General features: G+C 55.6%; 1 protein-coding gene across 5 annotated transcripts in view; it reads right to left on the reverse strand.

Moving 5' to 3' along the window:
- Window positions 1-17,893, reverse strand: part of LOC135205674 (splicing regulator SDE2-like) — an 83,186-nt gene extending 65,293 nt beyond the window's left edge. The window contains exon 1 of one of the 5 annotated variants that reach the window (XM_064236576.1): window positions 17,778-17,893. The gene's annotated coding sequence lies outside the window, so the exon portion shown is untranslated. The other 4 variants (XM_064236577.1, XM_064236578.1, XM_064236579.1 and 1 more) reach the window with 4 other exon arrangements.
- Between the last annotated feature and the right edge of the window lie 5,940 nt (window positions 17,894-23,833).

Genomic DNA, 23,833 nt, shown 5'->3' on the forward strand with positions numbered 1-23,833 from the left:
TTTCCAGCCATCTCTGTTGCTGCGCTACGAGCAAAAGCCTCTCGTTCGCAAGAGATGTGGATAACAGCCACCGTGAAGACGTAGAGACTGGACTGCTCGGTGGTACCGCTCGACGTGTGGCTGGGCGAGAAGGTTGTGCCAAGGGGGAATCTCTCTCGGTTCTCCTGCGAGAAGAGCCAGCAGGTCCGGATACCAAATGGCCTGTGGCCATTTGGGAGCCACCAGGATCATCCTGAGATTCGGGGGGTGACCAGTGCTCGACTGATCACCTTGCGAATCAGGCTGAACGGGGGAAAGCAGTGGCATAGGCGAAGAGGTTGTCCCACGGGTGGGTGTTGAAGAGCGTCCTCTGCAGCTGCCCATGGGTCCGGCACGGCCGAGAAGAACACCTGGAGCTTCCTGTTGTGCCGGGTGGGCGAACAGATCCACGACTGGTCGCCCTCCCCCACAGGTCGAAGAGCCTTTCCTTTTCCGCCACGTCCTGGTGTAGAGACCATGCGTCCCTATCACCTGATCCCGACGGCTGAGCGTGTCTGCTACTACATTCCTCTTCCCTGGAATGTAGCGTGCTGACAGCTCTATTGAGTGTGCCTCGGCCCACTCGTGCACCTGCCGAGTCAACTGGTACAACGGGGAGAGACACTAGTCCCCCCTGTTGTTGACGTAGGCCACCACCGTGGTGTTGTCGCACATCAACACCACTGAGTGTCCCATCAAGCGGTCCTGGAACTCTTGGAGAGCGAGGAACGCTGCCTTGAGTTCCAGTACATTGATGTGAAGGTGCTTGTCGTTCTCGTCCCACACTCCTGAAGTCAGGGGCAACTCCTCCAGGTGTGCGCCCCATCCCTCGGTCGATGCGTCTGAGAACAGCTGCATGTCCGGGGGGGGAGTGCGCAGGGGCACTCCTCTTAAGAGGTTCCTGTCCGTCCAGCCACCAGGCTAGGTCCTGCCTCACCTCCTGTGTCAGTGACACTGGAAAGCTTGGGGGATTCCGTCGCCTGTGACCAACCCTCCCTTTAGTCTCCACTGAAGAGACCGCAGGTGAAGACGCCCGTGATAAGGGGACTGAGAACTTCTCGAATGACGACAGGTGTCCGATCACGACTTGCCATCTCTTGGAGCCGCCTGTTCCTGCCGAGACAGGAACTGGTTGGCTGCCTCCCTGAATCTGCTGATCCCGCTGAGTCTGCGGGAAAGACTCGCCCTTGCTACCGTGGTCGATCAGCATACCCAGGTACTTCATCCTCTGCTTGGGCTCGAGATCGGACTTTTCGAAAGTTCACAACGATCCCCAGATCGCGACAGAACTCGAGCAGTCGATCCCTGTCCCGTAGCAACTGCGAGCGGGAGCTCGCCAGGACTAACCAATCGTCGAGATACCTCATCAGACGTATCCCGTGCGAATGGGCCCAAGCAGACACCAGAGTGAACACTCGCGTGAACACCTGTGGGGCGGTTGAGAGACCGAAGCAAAGTGCCCTGAACTGGTACACCGTCCCGTCGAGGATGAAGCGGAGGTACTTTCTGGAGGACTGATGAATGGGTATTTGGAAATACGCATCCTTCAAGTCCACTGAAAAGCATGAAATCGTTCTCCCTGATGGAGTCGAGACTGAGCGTGCCGTCTCCATCGTGAACCGGGTCTGGCGAACAAACCGGTTCAGGGGAGAGAGATCTATCAACCGGGCGCCAGCCTCCCGTAGACTTTTCCACCAGGAAGAGTCGACTGTAAAAGCCGGTGACTGATCCGTGACGATTTCTACAGCTCTCTTGCTCAGCATGGTCTTGATCTCCTGTCTCAGTGCTACGTCCTTCGATGACCCTGGAACGTACGACTGCTGTTGGACCGGGTTGGAGGTGAGGGGTGGCCGAGAATCGAAGGGTAATAGATATCCTTCCCGAAGGACATCTACAATCCAGGTCTCGGCGCCGTAGCGCTGCCAAGTTGCCCAATGGCTGGCCAGGCACCCCCCCACTTCCGGCAGCAGGTGAGGGGGAACGCCGTCCCTAGCGTTTCCCCCCTTTCTTCGACTTCTTCCCAGAGCCTCCACGGGAGGAGGAGGGCTGGGAGGAGGGCTGGTTACGGCCCCCCTTGCCAGAAGTCGAAGAAGACAGAGTCATTCCCGGGGCTTCGACGCAGCAACCGTCTTAGCCGCCGAGGAAGCGTAGCCGAGCTCTTAGACTTGGCCGCAGTCCGAGGCTGCCCAGAAGCCTTCGAGACTGCCTGGTGAACCAGACGGTCACTGTCGTCAGTGCGCCGTCTGTCCACCGCAGCGTCCACCATCTCTCCTGGGAAGAGAGACGTGGAACTCCGTAGAGGTCCGTTTTCGAAGTCCCAACGCCGCTTCACGCCCGTACGCCCTGGAAACCCGAGTAAGGACAGCGTCCCTTCGTCGGAGAACCAGGTTGGCCCACAGGTTCACCGTCTGTGGGCAAGGAAGGAGATGGCTCTTCCTCCAGACTGGCAAAGTCTCCTGAAGGCCGAGTCATCTTCGGGAGAAATTCCCCCGGATTGGCTGCGACCTTAGATACTGTGAGGGACCACAGATCTAGCCAGGAGACGGCCTGGAAAGCTGCCATGGCGGTAGATTCCAGGCCGAGTGCCTCTTGCTGCGAGAACCACAGGTTTCTCGGACAGGAGCTGCTGCAGAGACACACCCCGGAGTCAGCCTGGCTAACTCCGGGTTCACCTGTTTGGGCGGCATCGGGTCTTCCGATGGCACGTAAAACCGCCGCTGTCGTAGCAGAGGAGGTGGAAGCAGCTTGCTCGACCTGCCAGACTTGAGCGAACCGTCTTGTCCCGGAGACAAGCGATTCACCTGGTCCAGCACTGAGTCCGCAAGCTCCGACCGCGGCAACCCACCGTCGGTCTGGGTTCCCTCTTCGGGCCCCAGAACGACTCGAGCCGGGACGTGGGCTCGGATGGTGGGAGCGGCGATCCTTCCCCGAGGTCGTTGTGCTGACGAATCAGCGCAATAACCTCGGCAAAGTTCCTCTGGATCTCAGGAGTGACTGCATCCTGTGGAGTTTGGACCGTCCAGCTCCCCTCGAACAGGACACCTCCCGAGACCCTCCTCCCTCAAGGAGAGGAGGGACAGCGACAGCCCCCTCTCGGTCTCCTCCAACCACCTGTGCGTACGACCTGGCTGGTCCGAGAACCGAGCCTGGTGTGTACGACGCGGTGGCGGGATCCTGAGGGGCGCACCCCTCACGATCACTCCTCAATACCTCGCCCCTCCCGGTATAACCTGATGAGGTTGAAGGTATGGGAGAAGACTTGAACCGCTCTCTCCTCGCTCGCTGGTAAACCAGCGGGTTTGGAGGACTGCAGGCGATCGCCAACCCGCGGTGGCGATCGAGCTGCAGACCTAGTCGAGCCGTCTCGCTGTGGAGAAACGGCTGGACCGAGAACAGCGGCCCCGGTCTCGTGTGTCAGAGGAGCTGGTGCTGGTCGCCGTACCCGATCTCTCTCTGTGAGAGCGACGGTCAGGCGACCGGCGAGCTCTACTGTCACGGTGAGATCGGTGCGTATCCTCGGACTGCGTCAGTTCGCTGGTACCAGCCGTGGCTGGTGCCGGCGAACGGGGGGGGGGGACCTCTTCCCAGCCTCAGCCCGTGGCCGGTCCATGGACCGTCACGTCCGCCCGGGTAGCCAGCTGCTCGCCGCGAGAGCGAGAGCTGGCCTGGTGAGAGTCGCGTGAGCGGCTGTCACCAGTCTTCCGCTCCGTGGCCGTGAACCTGACGCTGAGCGGACTCAGAGGTCTGGTTCCTGGCTGCACGGTCGCTGGTAGGCGACCGTACACTCGGTACCTCTCGCGAACGTAGTGGCCGAGCCGGACCCTGCTGCTGTGGCCGAACCACTGACAGCAGGTGAGGAAGTGCCGGTGTTAGCCGGCAACACCCCTCTGGTCCCCGTAGTCTTCTTCCTTGCGGGAGAGAGACGGGTCCTGCTCCCGAAGGAGCAGGGCGACCAGCGGAAGAACCCCCCGTCTCCCAGAGCGAAGACGGGCCCTTAGAAGTTCCCGAAGGAGACTTCTTAGGGGGGGGGGAGGCGACCTTCTTCTTCTTCGCGGGGGAGCCTTAGAAGAAGAAGAGGCGGCAGACGACGACGACGACGAAGAAGACGATGAAGACGACGACACACTTACCTTCCTCCTCTTCTTCTTCTTCTTCGTCAACCTCCTCAGGTGGACCCGACGTCAGATCTGTCATCCAGGACGGAGCCGGGGCTGCTGTTGCCGAAGCAACAGGGCCCGGACGTACCTGTCCGAACAGACCAGCATCGGGAGCAGCGGCGCCAGGAACAGGAACAACATCAGCAGGTGCGAGCATCACAGGAACGGCAGACGAGACAGCAGGAGCAGGTACAGGTACAGCAGCGGTGGTCACGGCAGGTACGGCAGACTGTGTGGGCGGTACAGGTGGTCGAACCAGCGGCACAGACATCCTAGGTACCGGTGGGAGGTCCAGGGGCGAGCTCTTCGGACACACGAAGTCCGGTCGCGGCAGCACGGCAAACCCAGGTGGCGGCATCACACTCCCCCGAGTTACGGCGACTGGCCCCTGCACCGATGTAGTGGGTGTCACAGAGACCGCGTGCTGGGTGTACACCAGGTGAGGAGGTGAAGCGTAGCCAGGTGTTGTAAGGGTCGTGGTGGTGGTCGAGACCGTTGCATGGGTGACCGCCACGGCGCCAGCGAGATGGTAGAGCAGCCCCTGGACACTCGGCACGCAGCCCTGCAACCCCAACACGATGCCCCACATGTCCGAGGTCATCCTTCGCGCAACCGCACCTGAGGAGGCAAAAGTCGGGTGATTATTTGGGGGATCCTCTACCCGCTCGCCCGAAGACGAACGGATAGGAGGACCCAGATACAACTGGACGTCAGGGTATCTAGCGCCCTCCTCCACACTCGACAAGTCAGGTGAAGAGAAGGACCTAGACACCCCCCCCGGAAGGGGAAGGCGCGAGACATGGAAGTTGAGCGGCGCGGCAGGAAAGAAGACGAAGTGTCCGTCACCAAAGGAGTCGCGGGAGAGCTTTCCGACGACTCCTTTGCAGGCCTTCGTTTCTTCCTGCCCTCATACAAAGTCCACTGCGCCTCCGACCAATCATTACACACATCACAGGGCTCGGCTCGGGTGCATTCGCGCCCCCCCCGACACGAGCACATAAAATATGAGGGTCAATCTCCGGGAACGATCTGAACTTCCCGCATTTACGCCCTTCGATACCCGGGCAAAGTCTCCGTGGGGTAGCGAGGCGATAGAGATTCCATCATAATAACTAATTGAGGTAGCAATTAAAACTGAAAAAAGAGAATAATTGTACTTACAATAACTCTTTCACACACAATTACAACCAAATACTTAGAAAAGAAACAAACGACGAGAAGCGGGCAGAGAGCGTCGAACAACACGTCCATCCACCGCGAGGCCGAAAGCAAAAGTGATTTGTTTACCTCCCAGTCGCGCGCTGCGCGTCTGTCGGACAAGCAGTTTAACTACCGAACCCCTTGTCGAAAGCTTACGACCTATCCAGCTGCCGCTAGTACCTTTCCTATTGTAAAAGGACCGAAGGTTTGTATGCCGTGTCGGAACAATGTAACCTTTTATGCGTGTTAGGAATGGCAAGTCATCGTTGCCATTTTAATGAAGCCTAACACATACGTTGATGCTTTCACGAACTGTTTCCATGAATTATAGATGTCATAGTATGTAATGCAATAATGATAAAATTGCTCTAATATGTATATATATATTACAAATAGATATGCTAAATTCACTTAGTTCCACAGTTTTGTGTAACTCATATAAAAGTTTGGAGGGTAAACACAAACCAATTGGCAACACCGATAAAAAATAGGAAAGTGCGAACAACACATTGTAGATAATGTTCAAAGCATAACTGATGAAATTTGTGTCAGGAATCTGGTTACTTTTACAAAAACAAATATTTTCAAATGAATTATCATGAATAAGTAATAAATTTATGCAATTCATAAGCTTATTCTGGTGTTTAACTAATTATTTAAACGTTATCTACCACACTCTTCTTCTTCCCGAACAAACGACATGTTTTCCCGACCGGAGCTGATAGACCTCATCGCTTAAGACTGTTGTGAATAAAGTGTCCCAGCAGCTATGGGTATAAGTGGTGAGCGGATTTAGCACAGGAAATGGAAAGTTAACAGACACAAGTGACTTCCCAAACACCGAGATGGCGTCAATCTTCTACACATAGGGTGTTATAAATAAAATTTAGAAAGTGTCATGGAGGTAAGTTTGCACCCCGCATGGCTAGACTTTCATTAACTTCAGTTTAACCAGAAATTATGGCATTATTTTATGACTTGAAAGAAAACCCTTACTTCAAGAGGAAAGTAGAGGTCTCGATCTGTTGTTTCCACACTGGTTGGGTTAGGACTGGTGTCTAATTCAGGATACTGGAAGTGCTAGTTAATTTTTTGGGAAAGTGTCCGCACAGCAATGCATTACCCTATAGGAAACTGTAATTTCTACAGAAATACCCGACGCTGAGTAATTACTTAACCTAACCTAGGAAGCAATGGCCTTAGGCTAGCTGGCCTGGGGTTTCCTTACCCACCTCCCCCACAAAGTAGTAGGTAATAACTAAGTTAGCCTATAGGGGGAAACACCACCTTGGATCCATTGTCATCGGGTGGATCAGTCTTATTCATTCGACATTTAATTGGTGAAACAAGAATACAATTACATCTTTAAGCATACCATTCAAAAGATTGAAGTTTCGTCAACATAATGTAATATATGAAAGCACCATATGAATTAAAATAAGCAGGTGAAGTCTTTGTAAAATATGTTTCCAAGGCAGTTTTCAAATTCAATAGGGCGTCAACAGACTGAGGTACCATTCGTAACCCGTGTGGTCTTCTCGTCCTTCCCAGTGCTCATTTGAACAATACTAGCATATACATGTAATGTTTATTGATCTTACTCAAGATTGCAGTTGTAATCAGCACAATAAAACAACATTTTGTTGCCTATAATAGTGAAGGGATGAAACTTGTTATTCCCGGGGTCATGGTTTGAACTGAAAATGACAATTTGTCCAAATTGCATTTTTCCTAACTATACAACCTGAGGTCCTTTTACAATAGGAAGGTACTAGCGGCAGCTGGATAGGTCGTAAGCTTTCGAACAAGGGGTTCGGTAGTTAACTGCTTGTCCGACAGGCCGCGCAGCGCGCGACTGGGAGGTAAACAAATCACTTTTGCTTTTGGCCAAGCAAAAACTGCAGAGTGAGGGGTGGCATGAGGTGGGGCTATGTGTAAAAGGACCTCAGGTTTGTATAGTTAGGAAAAATGCAATTTTGGACAAATTGTCATTTGTTCCGACACGGCATACAAACCTTCGGTCCTTTTACAATAGGAAGACTCACTTCTTGGTGGGTGGAATCTGAGTCTTTTGTGAACAGACTGGTGTTTCGCCCAACCTTGGAAGCCTCCCTGGTCGTAAGAGCGAGGGAGGGATCCAAGCCTCTGTCCGATTGATCGGGGTGTGCACCGCAGGATCAATGGTCAGACCTCTGGACCGAGTACTAAGAGAGGGGCAAATGCGCATCTCTTCGTACCAGCAATGTAAGAACTTGTTCCTGTACAGGAGCAAAGTTAAAGTCATGGTTTTGACTCTTGTAGGCATCCACTTCCCCCCCTTGTAGAAGGAAGTGGTGGATATTCTGCTCCCATCCCTCGTGCAAGGGATAGGATGGGGCTCTGTCGTAGAGCTCACCGGCATCTCGGTCCTTATCAGCAGGGTGATGACCGTATCCCTCTACCCACAGGTAGAGAGGAAGAAAAGATAGAAAGAAGAAGCCAGTCACTTCCTCATCACTATCTATTCATACAGTCACACCAGGACTCGATGCTGTTCAGCCTGCTAGGGTCTGGGTTCGCTAGACGACGTGTTTGAGCAGCCACCACGGGTCCTAAGGAAACCGATCCAAGGACCTATGGGCAATATCCAATAGGTATAAGGAAGTTGCCGGTGGTCTGGTTGTACCAGACCACTGCCTTCCATACCTGCGCCACGGAGAAGTTCTTACGAAACGCCGACGAGGGGCCAATACTTCTAACTTCGTGAGTTCTCGGACGGGACGTACGGATGTCGTCACTACCATCAGCCTCATACGCCCTCCTGAAGACCTCACGCAGCCAGGACGAAAGAGTGTTCTTGATACTTCTTTCTTGTTGACCCCGTTGCTAACGAAGAGGCGTCGACCCTCAGGCCCGAGGTGTCGAGTTCTCTTCAGATAGCGCCGTAGCGTCCTCCCAGGACAAAGCAGCATCTCATCCACATCATTATCTGCATGACGTTCCCGTACTCTCTTCTTCGCGATGCCAGGTCCAGCAAGACGAGGTTCATTCGAGTTCCCTGGTTTGGCAAGACCGCCTTTTGGAAGCTGCTACTAAGCAAGGAGATCTCGAACGAGTTCGAGATGTCCAATCCCGTCAGTTTCAGGAGGAGCGACAAGCGGCTCTGTATCCTTGACTGTGGGAACTTAGAGGAGCTTCCCTCGGCGAAGAAAAACGAGGAAATCCGCTACCTGCTGAAGATTGGCTCTGAGAGAGATGGGCCCCGTCTACGACACCAACCACCGAAGACGGCCGACTTCCCCTGGTACACAGCTGCAGAGGACTGACGGACGTTTCCAGCCATCTCTGTTTTTGCGCAACGAAAAAGCTTCTCGTTCGCAAGAGAAGGTGGATAACAGCCAGCCGTGAAGACGTAGAAACTGGACTGCTCGGTGGTACCTCTCGACGTGTGGCTGGGCGAGAAGGTTGTGCCAATGGGGAATCTCTCTCGGTTCTCTTACGAGAAGAGCCAGCAGGTCCGGATACCAAATGGCTTGTGGCCATTTGGAAGCCATCAGGATCATCCTGAGATTCGGGATGACCAGTGCTCGACTGATCACCTTGCGAATCAGGCTGAACGGGGGAAAGGCATAGGCGAAGAGGTTGTCCCACGGGTGTTTGAAGAGCGTCCTCTGCAGCTGCCCATGGATCCGGCACGGCCGGAAGAAGACACCTGGAGCTTCCTGTTGTGCCGGATGGCGACAGATCCTCGACTGGTCGCCCCTACAGGTCGAAGAGCCTTTCCGCCACGTCCTGGTGTAGAGACCTTTCGGTCCTTATCACCTGATCCCGACGGCTGAGCGTGTCTGCTACTACATTCCTTCCCTGGAATGTAGCGTGCCGACAGCTCTATTGAGTGTGCCTCGGCCCACTCCGTGCACCTGCCGAGTCAACTGATACAACGGAGAGACACTAGGCCCCCCCTGTTTGTTGACGTAAGCCACCACCGTGGTGTTGTCGTACATCAACACCACTGAGTGTCTCATCAAGCGGTCCTGGAACTCTTGGAGAGCAAGGAACGCTGCCTTTAGTTCCAGTACATTGATGTGAAGGTGCTTGTCGTTCTCGTACCACACTCCTGAAGTCCGCAACTCTTCCAGGTGTGCGCCCCATCCCTCGTCGATGCGTCTGAGAGCAGCTGCATGTCCGTCCGGGGGGAGAGTGCGCGGAGGCGACTCCTCTTGAGGGGTTCCTGTCGTCCAGTCCCACCTGGCTAGGTCCTGCCTCACCTCCTGTGTCAGTGACCAAGGGAGGCTTGGGGGATCCGTCGCCTGTGACCAACTCTCCTTTGGTCTCCCTGAAGAGACCGCAGGTGAAGACGCCCGTTAGGGACTGGCTTCCCGAGTGACGACAGGTGTCCGATCACGACTTGCCATTGCTGAGCTACCTGTTCCTGCCGAGACAGGAACTGGTTGGCCGCCTCCCTGAATCTGCTACCGTGTCGATCAGCATACCCAGGTACTTCATCCTCTGCTTGTGCTCGAGATCGGACTTTTCGAAGTTCAGAGCGATCCCCAGATCGCGACAGAACTCGAGCAGTCGATCCCTGTCCTGTAGCAACTGCGAGCGGTAGCTCGCCAGGACTAACCAATCGTCGAGATATCCCATCAGACATATCCCGTGCGAATGGCCACAAGCAGACACCAGAGTGAACACTTGCGTGAACACCTGTGGGGCGGTTGAGAGACCGAAGCAACGTGGCCTGAGCTGGTACACCGTCCCGTCGAGGATGAAGCGGAGGTACTTTCCGAAGGACTGATGAATGGGTATTTGTAGATACGCATCCTTCAAGTCCACTGAAAGCATGAAATCGTTCTCCCTGATAGAGTCGAGCACTGAGCGTGCCGTCTCCATCGTGAACCGGGTCTGGCGAACCAACCGGTTCGTGGGAGAGAGATCTATCACTGGGCGCCAGCCTGTCGTAGACTTTTCCACCAGGAAGAGTCGGCTGTAAAGCCCGGTGGTTGATCCGTACCGATTTCTGGAGTTCTCTTGCTCAGCATGGTCTTGATCTCCTGTCTCAATGCTACGTCCTTCGATGCTCCTGGAGCGTACGCCCGCTGATGGACCGGTCCCCATGGCTGGCCAGGCACCCCCCCCCTTCCGGCAGCAGGTGAGGGGGAATGCCGTCCTTCCACTGTGAACGTCGTCCGGTTGGGGCTGATCGAGACCTGACAGGAGAGAGCCGATACCGCTCCGACTCATTCCAGTCCTCGTCGAGGTCGAAACCTCAGGAGGACTGAAGGGATATATAACTGCGATGTCCGAAGACACGTAGAAACGCCTCTGTCGCAGTAGAGGAGGCGAAGGAGCTTGTTCGAACCGTCCAGAACCGAGGGGCCTTCTTGTCCGGAGACGAGAGACTACCTGGCTCAACACAGTCGGCAAGCTCCGATCGCGGCCGCCCCACCGTCGATTTGGGTTCCCTCTCGGGCCCCAAACCGACTCGAGCCGAGACGTGGCTCTGCTGGTGGGAGCGGCGATCCTTCCCCGAGGTCATTGTGCTGACGAATCAGCGCCGTAAACCTCGGCAAAGTTCCTCTGGATCTCGGAGTCACGGCATCTTGCAGAGTGGGACCGTTAAGCCCTTCGAACAAGAGCAGATTATTCCGAGAACCTTCCTCCTAAGAAGGGGGAACAGCGACAGCCCTCTCGGTCTTCCCCATCCACTTGCGCATACGTCCTGGCCGTCCAAGAACCGTGCCTGGCACGTAGGGCGTCGTGGTGGGATCATGAGGGGCGCACCCCTCACGATCACTCCTCAATACCTCGCTCTTCCCGGTGTAACCCGAGGAGGTTGAAGGTACGGGAGAGGCAGACCTGACGCTCCCTCGTCGCTCGCTGGCAGGACCAGCAGGCTTGGAGGGCTGCAGGCGATCGTCAACCCGCGGTGACGATCGAGCTGCCAGGTCCTGGTCGAACCGTCTCGCTGTGGAGAACGGCTGGACTGAGCACAGCGGCACTGATCTCGAGTGTCAGAAGAGCTGGTGCTGGTTGCCGTACCCGATCGCTCTCGTGAGAGCGACGGTCAGGCGACCTGCAGGCTCCACTGTCCGCAGTGAGACCGGTGCTTGTCCTCACGGCACGTCACGTCGCTGGTTCCAGCCGTGGCTGGCACCGGCGAACGGGAGGACCTCTTCCCAGCCTCAGCCCGTGTCGGTCGTGGACCGTCACGTCCCGGGTAGCCAGCTGTTCACCCGCGAGAGTGAGAGCTGGTCTGGTGAGAGTCGCCTGAGCGGCTGTCACCAGTCTTCCGCCCCGTGCCGTGAACCTGACGCTGAGCGGGACTCAGAGGTCTGGTTCCTGGCTGCACGGTCGCTGTTAGGCGACCGTACACTCGGTACCTCCTCCCGCGAGCGAGAGGCCGAGACGGACCCTGATGCAGTGGCACCACACTGACGCCAGGCGAGGAAGTACCGGTGTTAGCCGGTACCCCTCTGGTCCCCCCGTAGTCTTCTTCCTTGCGGAAGAAGAGACGGGGCCCCGCTCCCGAAGGAGCAGGAGGACCAGCGGAAGAAACCCTCCCGTCCCACCGAGGTGAGACGGGTCCCGAGAAGCTCCCGAGGAAGCTTCTTAGGAGGGAGGAGGCAACCTTCTTCTTCCTCGGCTGTACAGCCTTAGAAGTCGAAGGGGAAGAGGCGGCGGCTGACGACCATGAAGAAGATGAAGACGACGACCACGACACCTTCCTCCTCTTCTTCGTCAGCTTCCTCAGGACAGACGTAAGATCTGCTATCCAGGGCGGAGCCGGGGCTGCTGTAGCCGAAGCCACAGGGCCCGGACGCACCTGTACAGACAGACCACAGTCTGGGGTAGTACCACCACGAACAGGGACGACATCAGCAGGTATGGGCATCTCAGGAACAGCAGGCACGGCCAGCAACATCCTCGGTAGGACCGCCAGCGCAGCAACGGCAGGAACAGCCAGCGCAGCAACGGCAGGGATCGCCAGCGCAGCAACGGCAGGAACAGCCAGCGCAGCAACGGCAGGGACAGCCAGCGCAGCAACTGCATGGACAGTCAGCCCAGAATCGGCAGGTACGGCAGGCAGCACCGGAAACACAGGAAGTGGAGCAGCAGGCAGCAACATCCTGTTACCGGCGGCAGGTCCAGGGGCGAGTTCTAGGGCAGCGGAAGTGTGGTCGCTGCAGCGCGGCAACCACGAGCGGCGGCGGCACGCCCCCCTCTCGGTCGGTACGGTGAACGGCACTTCACAGCGGCTGTAGGCAAGACTGTTACCACGCGAGGCGAGTACACCAAGGTGAGGAGGGACGTCGTCACCTGGTTGCGTGGTCACCACTCCATGGGTGACCGACAATATGCCCAGACATAGAAACCGCCGCCCCGGGACACCAGCGCGCGCTGCAATTGGAAGGACGCCCATACCTCACCAAGGTCCACCCTCGTGGCAGTATCACCTGGGGAAAATAAAAGTAGTAGCGATTAATGGAGGGAAAACCCCTCGTGGCGGGGGTTTGATCCCTCCCGAAACGAGTGGAAGACCCCTAATACAATTGTACATCGGGCACCGAGCGCCCTCCCCCGCGCTCGACGGATCGGGCGAGGGAGAAGAACGCCGATAACCTCCCCCCCCCACCCCCAAGGGGAAGAGTCATCAGTGGGAACTGAGCGGGGGGGTTCTCGTTCCCCTGGCCCCGCACAGTACCCATGTACCCAACAACAAAATAAGAGCTCTAGCAATCGTGCCATCGGCACGAATACAAGGCATACGGATCAATTCCCTGACTGAGCGGAACTTGAACCAAATAATATTGATGCAATCAATAATAAGGAACAAAATGAAAATGCATCTTGCAAAACGATTCACTTCACAATGAAAAAAGGGCTCGGATCGAGCGCATTTGCGCCCTCGGTACCGAGCGTAAGGGTGAAAGGTTTCATTCCTTACCTTATGAATCAAGGTTTCTGGAAACCTTGATCCACATAACGAATGATGCAATCAACAGATATATGAAAATGAAAAAAGACTACTGCGCCTTTGCGATTTCACTTCATACAATCAAAAAGAGAAGGATCAATTCCCGTGAATAACGGAACATTGATCCCAGTCAACAATGCAATCTCAATAACAAAATGAAAATGAAAAAGAACTGTACTTGCGATTTCACTTCATTCAAAAAAATAAAAAAAAGGGGGAAGGATCAATCTCCGGGCAAGCTCGGAAACTGATCCAAAATGAGTATTGCTACAATAAAATAATCTATGAAAATGAAAAAGAATACTGTACTTGCGATTCCACTTTCATACTGAATAAGTTTCCGTGCCGATAGTATTCGTTCGGCAACGGGCACACAGGTCAAAAAAATATAAATGAAAAGAGTACTTACTTACGATTTTCATCTACACATTTCCAACCCAATATACGCTCGGAGCGAGCGCTCCCGCCCTCGGCACCGAGCATACACAATACGAGGATCATTCTGGGAAAATGAATTCCCGCAATTACGCCCTTCAGTCCCGGCACTCGGGTAATCGGAGAGCGTTGTGCAGCAAGATCCTTTAATTCACAATTGAAATCAATGAAATGATTGTACTTACAATTCAGTTTCACTAGATACATCGAAAAAGAAAAACACAATCATGCGAAAGCAAACGACGATGAAGCGGGCAGAGAGCGATGATACACGTCCACAGCGCCAGCAGGCCGAAAGCAAAAGTGGTTTTCTTTACCTCCCAGTCGCGCGCGCGTCGCCTGTCGGACAAGCAGTTAACTACCGAACCCCTTGTTCGAAAGCTTACGACCTATCCAGCTGCCGCTAGTACCTTCCTATTGTAAAAGGACCGAAGGTTTGTATGCCGTGTCGGAACAATTAATTTTTATTTTGTAATTGGTGGTTTAATCCTTACTGCCATCACAACTGAAACTCCACAGTGCTTTTTTGATTGTAATTATACACATTTTGGTCTTAATTCACTCCAAATTGCACTTAAACTACATTGTGGTTCCTCGTTCCTAAGCGCTCACTCCACAATTACAGTTGTGGGCAGCACACCACTACACTGTTTATGAGGTGCAAAGCTTTATTCCCTTAATTGTTTACTTTACTCATTATTTAGTTTAACTTTACTTTGTTACTTCAAAATGTTTATTTTAATTCATGTCTATTATCCCTTTTTTACAACCAAATTAACCCCAAAAAATAACAGATATTTCTAAAGTAGATACGAACAAATGACGGCAAAATGTCATTGTTGCCAATTTAGTGGAGCTTCACACATATGCTGATGCATTTACAAACTGTTTCCATGAATTCTAGTTGTCATAGTAATGCAATAATGATAAAATTGCTCTAATGTATATATACTACAAATAGATACGCTAATTTCACTTATTTCTGCGGCTTTATGTAAGTCTTATACCCAGTTTGGAGGGTAAACACATTCCAATTGGCAACACTGATAAACAATAGAAGAGCGTGAACAACGCCATAGGTACTGTTCACAGCAAAACTCTTGATATTTGAGTCAGGAATCTATTTACTTTTTCAACAACAAATATTTTCAAATTAATAATCATGAATATGTAAAAAATTTATGCATTTCATGACCTTATACTGCAGTTTAACTATTTACGTACGTACACTGGAACCTTGACATACGAATTTAATTTGTTCCGTTACCATCGTCGTATATCAAAACAGTTGTATCTCAAAGCCTTTTTTCCCATTTAAAATAATGTAATATGTATTAATCCGTTCTAGCGCTATGAAACCACACCTAAACACAGCTAAATTACATATAATATACACAATTTATACACAAATAAATGAGTAATACATACACAATAAAAAAAAGAAAGGAATTTTACTTATCACAACGAAAGATGACGTGAGGCCAGCAGGGGGAGGAGGTAGGGAAGGGTGGCAGGGAACGATTTGCTCTCTTTTTATTTACGTATGTACACTAATAACTACGTAATAAACACAAATGAAATAACATTGCTAAAACTAATTTTTATTTATTTTATTTTTTTAATCAGTTTGTAGTTTAGAAATAATGGTGATGCCTTTGGAAGGTTTTTATAGCTTCCTTCTGCTTGATGATCGTGGATATTGTAGAAGGATTTCGACCATACTCGTTTGCCAAATCAACGATACGATCATGCTTTGCTATAATTTCACATGTTTTGCTTCCATCGAAATAATTTTCTTGGGTTTTTTCTTATCACCTGCTTTGTATTTAGCTCTGGGACCCATGGTTAATAATAAAATAGACAAAATAACAGGAAAAATAGGCACAAATACAACGAACTAAACAACGACGTGTTAACGATGCAGCACCAACAAACAGACTGAATGCCATTTATCGGTCGCCTATATAACTATCACATCGTAAAATCGTATCTCAAATATTTCATTGTATACCAAAGCATATATTTTCGCAAATTTTCTGTTGTATCTCAAAACATTCGTATATTAGGGCAATCGTATGTCAAGGTTCCAGTGTATTTAAATAATTATCTAGTGCACGCTTCTTCTTCTTCTTCTACCAAAACACCATAGTTTCCTTGGATGTACAAGGTGGTTGGTGTCATTGTTGACGATTGCTGTGAAGAAAGTCCCACCCCAGCGTCTATGGGTACAAGTGGTGTGTGGATTTAGCACTTGGAATGGAATGTTTATTGACACAAGCGACTCCGCACACATCGAGATGGCATCAATCTTCTAACTTGTTAGTGTTTTAAGTAAAAATTTTGAAAGCATCATGGAGGTATGTTTGCACTGCGCATGGCTAGACTTTCATTAACCTCTGTTTAATCTTAAAATAGGACCTTAATTTCTAACTTTGGAAAATACTTACTTTGAAAGGATAGTAGAGGGCTCAAGCTGTTGCTCTCACCACCGACGACTCGTGACTGGGCATCTTTAGTGTCAGGACGTGTTAAAATATTTTTTCCTAGGGTGGATCTACACATGGTGAAAACTGGATCAGCTAGATCAATAAGTGTTACATATATACGCTAACATTGTTCAAATAAGCACCTCAGTCCGTTGATGTCATGTTGGATTTCAAAACTGCCTTGAAAACATATTTTCCGAAGACCTCACATGCCTATTTTAGTTCGTATGGTGGTCTCATATATCGCATTACGTTGACGAAACTTCAATCTTTTGAATGGTATGCTTAAAGATGTAATTGAATTCTTGTTTCACCAATAAAATACAGAGTGTATAAGGCTGAGCCACACGATGATGATGGATCCACTGCGGTGTTTCCTCCTAGTAGAGGTCATAAGCTGTTGCTCTCACCACCAATGACTCGTGACTGGCCGCACAACTTTTGCCCAGCCCATAATCCCTCTGCCAAGGTAAGTAATTCCTTCGACCTGGAAGACCTACCAGAGCCACCATTCAAAACAGTCAACATGGCGTCGCCGTCTACTCCTCATCCTGTCCGTCGCAAGTTGCTTTTGCCGCTGCTAACCCGGTTACGTTTTCGGACTTGATCAAGTTCTGTGATGATATTGACGTGTTACATTTGTTCCTTTTTAAAAGTGGCCTTTTAGGCAATTTTAGTGGTTAATATGAACACTGGAAAGAGGGAACAATGAGCCTCGTGAAAGAGGAAGACAGTTTTGTGCCCTAAGTCAGGTGAGTTTGGTTAGTTCACAACCTTTGTTACCATACTGGGGTTTGCCCACCCCCACCCCAAAACAGGTCAGGACACGCGCCCTAAGTCAAGTTAGGTGGGTTCATTTGGTTCCCCCCACCCAAAAACCCCGGTTCCCAACACGGTCCCCCTTACCGTTTTTATAGGTTTTTCTATAATCTAGCTATTACTGCACATTTTCAAAAATCATATGCCATCTTGTTTGTATTCGTCCGCCAATTATCTAGCAGACGATACTCTTGGCCAACTACCTGAACTACAGGCGCTCCGCCATCTCCGGTGTCAGGACGTGTTAAAGTACTTTTTCGGAGGATGGCTTCACACGCGGTGGAAACTGGATCCGCTAGTCCAGTCGGTTGTTCCCCCTATACTAGCTAACCTCTCCATCCATAGGTATCCTACCACTATTGGGGTACTTTTACTACATAGGCTACTACTAGGCTAGTATTATCCCTAAGAATTCCATTCCACGATTAACTAATACCCAAAACCTTACAAGCTCGTACGTTGGGCTACTAGATATCTATAAGAGCCTATAGGTACTTGGTAGACTAGGTAGGTGGCTACCTACCTGCCTAGTAGGGTACCTCCGTTATGCTAGCACCTGTTAATAGCTAGTCTACCTAGTGGCTTACTTGTTCAAGAGCAGCCTAGCCAGAGTATATACAACGTATACTTGGAAAGTTTCGTAGTAACAACACAAAATACAAGAAATCCCGACCTTCTGAGCAAAATGAGGCCAGATTCACTCACCAGTCACCAAGAGGATGGGTTCCAGGAATTGTTTACGTTCGAGTCTCGACCAGTGCTGCCACACTCTCGGATTGGAATTATCGTACTGGCTCCTCAAAATTATGGGTTTTCAGTAAAAAATATCGTACAAAATTGTAGATTTTATCGTAATTATTATCTCACACTGTTTCTGATATTTAACACATTTTTATAATTTGACAAAATAATGAATTTATGTATGATTTCTTTGTAGTCATTAATACCTTGCGATTTACATATATAATTAAGAAAAAAATACAAATGAAACATTTCTCTCTACAAAAACGAAAAAAATGGAATTATGAATAATTAGTTAATGTTATCAACAATTGTTATGGACAAATATTACTATATTGTATTAACACTGGTAAAAAAAAAGTATACAGCTTAGAACGTCACTTCTTTCCATAATGTAAACTAAACTGATAACGAATTAACACGAAGATATGTGAGTTGATAGGCCCACCCATACATATCTTTAAGCACCCCAAAACATCGAAAATCAAAATAGCATCACTGAGTAGTAATTTAAAATAAATATATATAGTTAAACATGATAAAGGAATTAATAACAATAATAATTGTAAAGTATATCTTTTAGAATCTTCTTCCTAATCAAATTCAAGTTCTCTGAAGTTTTGGAATATCTGAGCATGATTATTTATTCTGGAAAACATATCATTTGCAAGAGTAAAATGAACACATGACCCTCCTGAATCTTTGATGCAACTAGCAGAGAGTAAAGCCCCATTAACTGTCCTTGTTTTCAGTCTGTTTCTTTGTTTAGTTTTAAAGAGGCTAACTTTACTGAACACTCGTTCGCATTCAGCATTAGAGTGCGGCAAGCAAAGAGCAGTTAGAGCAAATTTGGCTAGGTCTGAAAAACTACTATTTTTTTTTTCCTCCTGGCCGGGGGCCCGACGCCAGGCAGCCCGACCCGTTCTCCTTCCCACCAGTGGTCCCACCCCAGGGGACCAAACCGGTGTCCTCCCCACAATGGTCCACCTGTCCGAAAACCCGTGGCAGATATCGCTCGCCTGTCCCGGGACCCGTGGCACACCTTGAATGTCCGTCCCAGGAAGAGTAGGTTGGGGATCACCAGTCGCGGGACATGTGGTGGACATCACCTGCTACTCCCGGGACCCAAGATGGGCTCCGGCCTGCCCATCCCGGGATCAGAGGTGGGTTTGGTCCACCCATCTGAAAACCTGTGGCAGATATTGCCCGCCCGTCCTGGGACCCGTGGCAAGAGGCAGACATCCCCCACCTGTCCTGGGACCTGTAGCGTACATCGCCTGCTTGGCGGACGCCTGCCCGCCCGTCCCGGGACCCGCGGCGGACGCCTGTCCGCCCGTCCCGGGACGGTCGGCGGACCCCTGCCCGCCCGTTCCGGGACAGTCGGCGGACGCCTGCCCACGCCCGTCCGGGACCCGCGGCGGACGCCTAGTCCGCCCGTCCCGGGGACGGTCGGCGGACCCCTGCCCCGCCCGTTCGGGACGCTCGGCGGACGCCTGCCGCCCGTCCCGGGACGCTCGGCGGGACGGGGCCTGCCCGCCCGTCCCGGGACGCTCGGCGGACGCCTGCCCGCCAGCCCCTCCCGGGACCGCGCGGCGGACGCCTGCCCGCCCGTCCCGGGACGCTCGGCGGAGCCTGCCACGCCCGTCCGGGGACGTCGGCGGACGCTGCCCGCCCGTCCCGGGACGCTGGCGGACGACTGCCCGCCCGTCCTGGACGCTCGGCGGACGCCGTGCCCGCCCGTCCCGGGACGCTCGGCGGACGCTGCCCGCCCGTCCCGGGAGCCGCAGCGGACGAATGCCCGCCGTCACGGGACGCTCGGCAGACGCCTGCCCGCCCGTCCCGGGACGCTCGGCAGAGCATGCCGCCCGTCCGGGCACGTCGGCGGACGCCTGCCCGCCCGTCCCAGGAGCCGCAGCGGACGAATTTGCCCGCCCGTCCCGGGAGCCGTGGCGGACGCCTGCCCGGGCCCGTCCGGGGGACCACGCGGCGGACGCCTGCACGCCCGTCACGGGAGCCGCGGCGGAAGCCTGCCCCGCCCGTACCCCGGGGACCAGCCCGGCGGACGGCATGCCCGGGCCAGTCCCGGAACGCGCGGGACGCCTGCCCGGCCCGTTCACCCGGGGACCCGCCGGCGGGGGACGCCTGCCAGCCCGTCCCGGGACCCGCCCGGCGGGGGAACAGCCTGCACCCGCCCCAGTAACCCGGGAGCCGCGGCGGACGCCTCGACACGCCCGTCCCGGGATAAGCCTACCCCGGACCCGGACGGCCCTGGCCCACCCATCCCCGAACCCGAAGTGGCCCCCCCCCCGGACGCAACCCCCCCTACCCCCGCCCGTCCCCGGACCAGCGGCGGACGCATGCCACCCGACCCCGATCCCGGGACCCGCGGCGGAACGCCATGCCCGCCCGTCCCCCGGACCAGCGGCGGACAGGCCTGCTCCCGCCCGTCCCCGGGACCCGCCCCGGCGGACGTCCCTGCCCGCCCGTCCCGTCCCGGGACCCGCGGCGGACGCTCCTGCACGCCCGTTTTTTCACCCCCGGGACCCAACCGGGCGGAACGCCTGCCCACCCCCGTTTACCCGGGAGCCGCGGCGGACACCTGCCCGCCCGTCCCAGGACCCGGCGGACCCGGGCGTCGACGCCTGCCCGCCCGTCCCGGGACGCTCGGCGGACGCCTGCCCGCCCGTCCCGGGACGTCGGCGTACGCCAGCCCGCCCGTCCCGTGACGCTCGGACGGACCGCCCGCCCGCCCTTCCCGGGACGCTCGGCGGAAACAGCCTGCCCGCCCGTCCCGGGACCTCGTCGGATAACGCCTGCCCGCCCGTCCCGTGACGCTCGTCGGACGCCTCCCGCCGTCCCAGGGACCTCGGCGGACGCCTGCCCGCCCGTCCCGGGACCTCGGCGGACGCCTGCCCGCCCGTCCCGGGACGCTCGCGGACGCCTGCCCCCGTCCCGGGACGCTCGGCTGACGCCTGCCCGCCCGTCCCGTACGCTCGGCGGTACGCCAGCCCCACCCGCCCACTCCCGGGGAAAAAACGCTCGGCGGACTGCCTGCCCGCCCGTCCCGGACGCTCCGTCGGACTCCCTGCCCTCCCGTCCCGGGACGCTCGGCGGACGCCATGCCCGCCCGTCCGGAACGCTCGGCGGAGACGCCAGCCCGCCGTACCGGACGACTCGGCGAGCCCAGCCCGCCCGTCCCGGGACGCTCGGCGGACGACGCCCCGCCCGTCCCGGACCCGCTCGAGCGGAAGCATGGGCCACCGCCCGTCCCGGGACAAAGCCTCGGCGGACGCACCTGCCCGCCCGTCCCGGGACGCCCGGAGGGACGGCCTGCCCCGCCCGGTCCGGGACGCTCGTGCGGACGCCTGCCCGCACGTCCCGGGACCCGCTCGGCGGACTCCTGCCCCGCCCGTCCGGGGAACGCTCTGCGGGGACGCATGCCAGCCCCGTCCCGGGACCCGCTCGGCGGGACCCGGGCCAGCCGCCCGTCCAGGACGGCTCGGCGGACGCCTGCCCCCGCCCGTTCCCGGGACGGCTGGCGGGGACGCCTGCCCGCCCGTCCCGGCGGACGCTCGGCGGAGCCTCGCCCGCCCGGTCCCGAGGACAGCTCGGCGGAAGCCTGCCCAGCCCGTCCCGGGAACCCGCTCGGGAGGACGCCTGCACGCACGGTCCCGGGACGCCTCGGCGGACGCCAGCCCGCCCGTCCCGGGACCCGCTCGGCGGACCCGGGCATGCCCGCCCGTCCCGGCACGGATCGGGGACGCCTAGCGCCCGTCCCGAAGTCTCGGCCCGGGACGCCTGCCGCCGTCCGGGACGCAGGCGGACGCCATGCCGCCCGTCCGGGACCCGCTCGGCGGACCGGCCTAGCCCGCCCGGTCCCGGTGGACGTCGGCGGCGCCATGCCCGCCCCGGTCCCGGGAGCTCGGCGGACGCCATGAACGCCCGTCCCGGGACCCGCTCAGGAGGACCCGGGCCATTGCCCGCCCGTCCCGGGCGAAGCTCGGCGGGACGCCTGCCCGCCCGTCCCGGGACGATCGGCCGGACGCCTGCCCGCCCGGTCCCGGGACGCCGGCGGACGCCTGGCCCGCCCGTCCCGGACCCGCTCGGCCCGGGACGCCTGCCCGCCCGGTCCGGGACGCTCGGCGGCGCCTGCCGCCCGTCCCGGGACCCACGGCCCGGGACGCCTGCCCGCCCGTCCCGGGACCCGCGGTCGGAGCCCTGCCCGCCCGTCCCGGGACCCGCTCCCGTGCCCGGACGCCTGCCGCCCGTCCCGGGACGCTCGGCGGACGCCTGCCCGCCAGTCCCGGGCCTCTCGGCGGACGTCTTGCCGCCCGTCCCGGGACGCTCGGCGGACGCCAGCCCGCCAGTCCCGGGACGCTCGGCGGACGGCACTGCCCGCACGTCCCGGGACCCGCTCGGCGGACGCCTGACACCCCGTCCCCGGGGAGGCCCTGCCCCCGCCCCGTCGGACGCCCCTCCCGCGGCACCCCGCCCTGGCGGACCCGCCGGGGGCCCGGGTCGGGACCCGGGCGCGGCGGACGCCTGCCCGTCCCGGGGAACCCGCTCGGCGGACTAACCACCCGCCTGCCCCCCTCCCGGGACGCCTCGGCTGACGCCTGCGCGCCCGTCCCTGGACCCGCTTCGGCCCCGGGACGCCTGCCGCCCGTCCCGGGACGGCTCGGCGGACCGCCTGCCCGGCCCGTCCCGGGACCCACGGCGGACGCCTGGGCCGCCCGTCCCGGGACCCGCGGCGGACGCCTGCCCCGCCCGTCCTGGGACGCTCGGCGGACCCTGCCCCGCTCCGTCCCGGGACACTCGCGGACGCCTGCCCTCCCGTCCCGGGACGCTCGGCGCGGACGCCTGCCCGCCCGTCCCGGGACCCCGCCCTTCGGCGACGCGCCTGCCCCCCGTTCCCCGGGACGCCTCCGTCCGTTCCCGCCTGCCCGCAACCGCCCGTGGACGCTCGGCGGACCACCCTGCCCTGCCCGTCTCCCCGGGACCGCCCTGCGGCGGACCCCCTGCCCTGCCCGTCCCGCCTGGGACCCGCTGCGGGCCTCGCCCGCCGCTCCCTGCACAGTGTAACAGCTATTCTGTACCTTAGAATCAGAATATGCCACTGCATCTTCTCAATTTTCCTGGGGATTCTCTGAATCTTCAAGTTCTTTTCCTTGCACTCCACGAATCCTACTCAATCCTCTCTTTCTTCTCCTGGCACCTCCACTAATCCTACTGAATCCTCTCAATTTTCTTGGGGCTTCTCCTAATCCTGTTTCTTCTTCCGGCACCTACACAAATCCCCTTATTTTCTTCACCGTTTCTATATTCTCTCCCTTTTCTTTTCCATCCACGAATCAATAAAACTCTAAGAAAACATTTTAACATATTTATTTCCGTTCAAGTTCAATTTCCTTCAACGATTAACAAAACAAACTTATTACAAAATAAACATCTTCCTCAAAATTTCCACATCTTATCCGTCTGAATGAGGCCAGTGCAGTCTTCATCACGCCATTTCTTCAAGATCCACAGAAGCTTCTGTAGTTTTCACTTGCTCTCCTCCATTCGTCTTCATTTCTCCTGGAGGTTCTTCAAATCACAGACCATTTTCTCCTTCGTTCCTCGCAGCCATCCAACCTCATCATCCATCTGGTCGTTCCATTCGCCCTGGACACCGGCCTTCTTCTTCAGCAACTCCAGGCCACCATTTCCTTCCTCTAGAAGGCATGCCAGCTCGTTCCTCTTGAGTTTCGCTGTTTCAACTTTACACTGGAGTCCACGCTTTTCCTTCCAACAGGTCCTCCAAAGCCTTCTGCAGGCGCTGCAACCTCAGCTCCAAGTCTTTCCAGTCGGATTCCCACTTTTCGCTTGAGTCTTTTTGTTCCTGAATGAGCCTCGCTATCCGCGCCGCTTCCGCCGTTTATAGCTGCACGTCTTTCTCCTTCTGTCTTAGGAGTTTCTCGAGCCCCTCAAGCAGGCAGTTTGCGTCTGACCACTGCCCAGACAGTTCCCTTATCCTCTCA

The sequence above is a fragment of the Macrobrachium nipponense genome, chromosome 24 (genome assembly GCF_015104395.2).
Source record: "Macrobrachium nipponense isolate FS-2020 chromosome 24, ASM1510439v2, whole genome shotgun sequence".
In the NCBI taxonomy this organism is placed as follows: Eukaryota; Metazoa; Arthropoda; class Malacostraca; order Decapoda; family Palaemonidae; genus Macrobrachium; species Macrobrachium nipponense.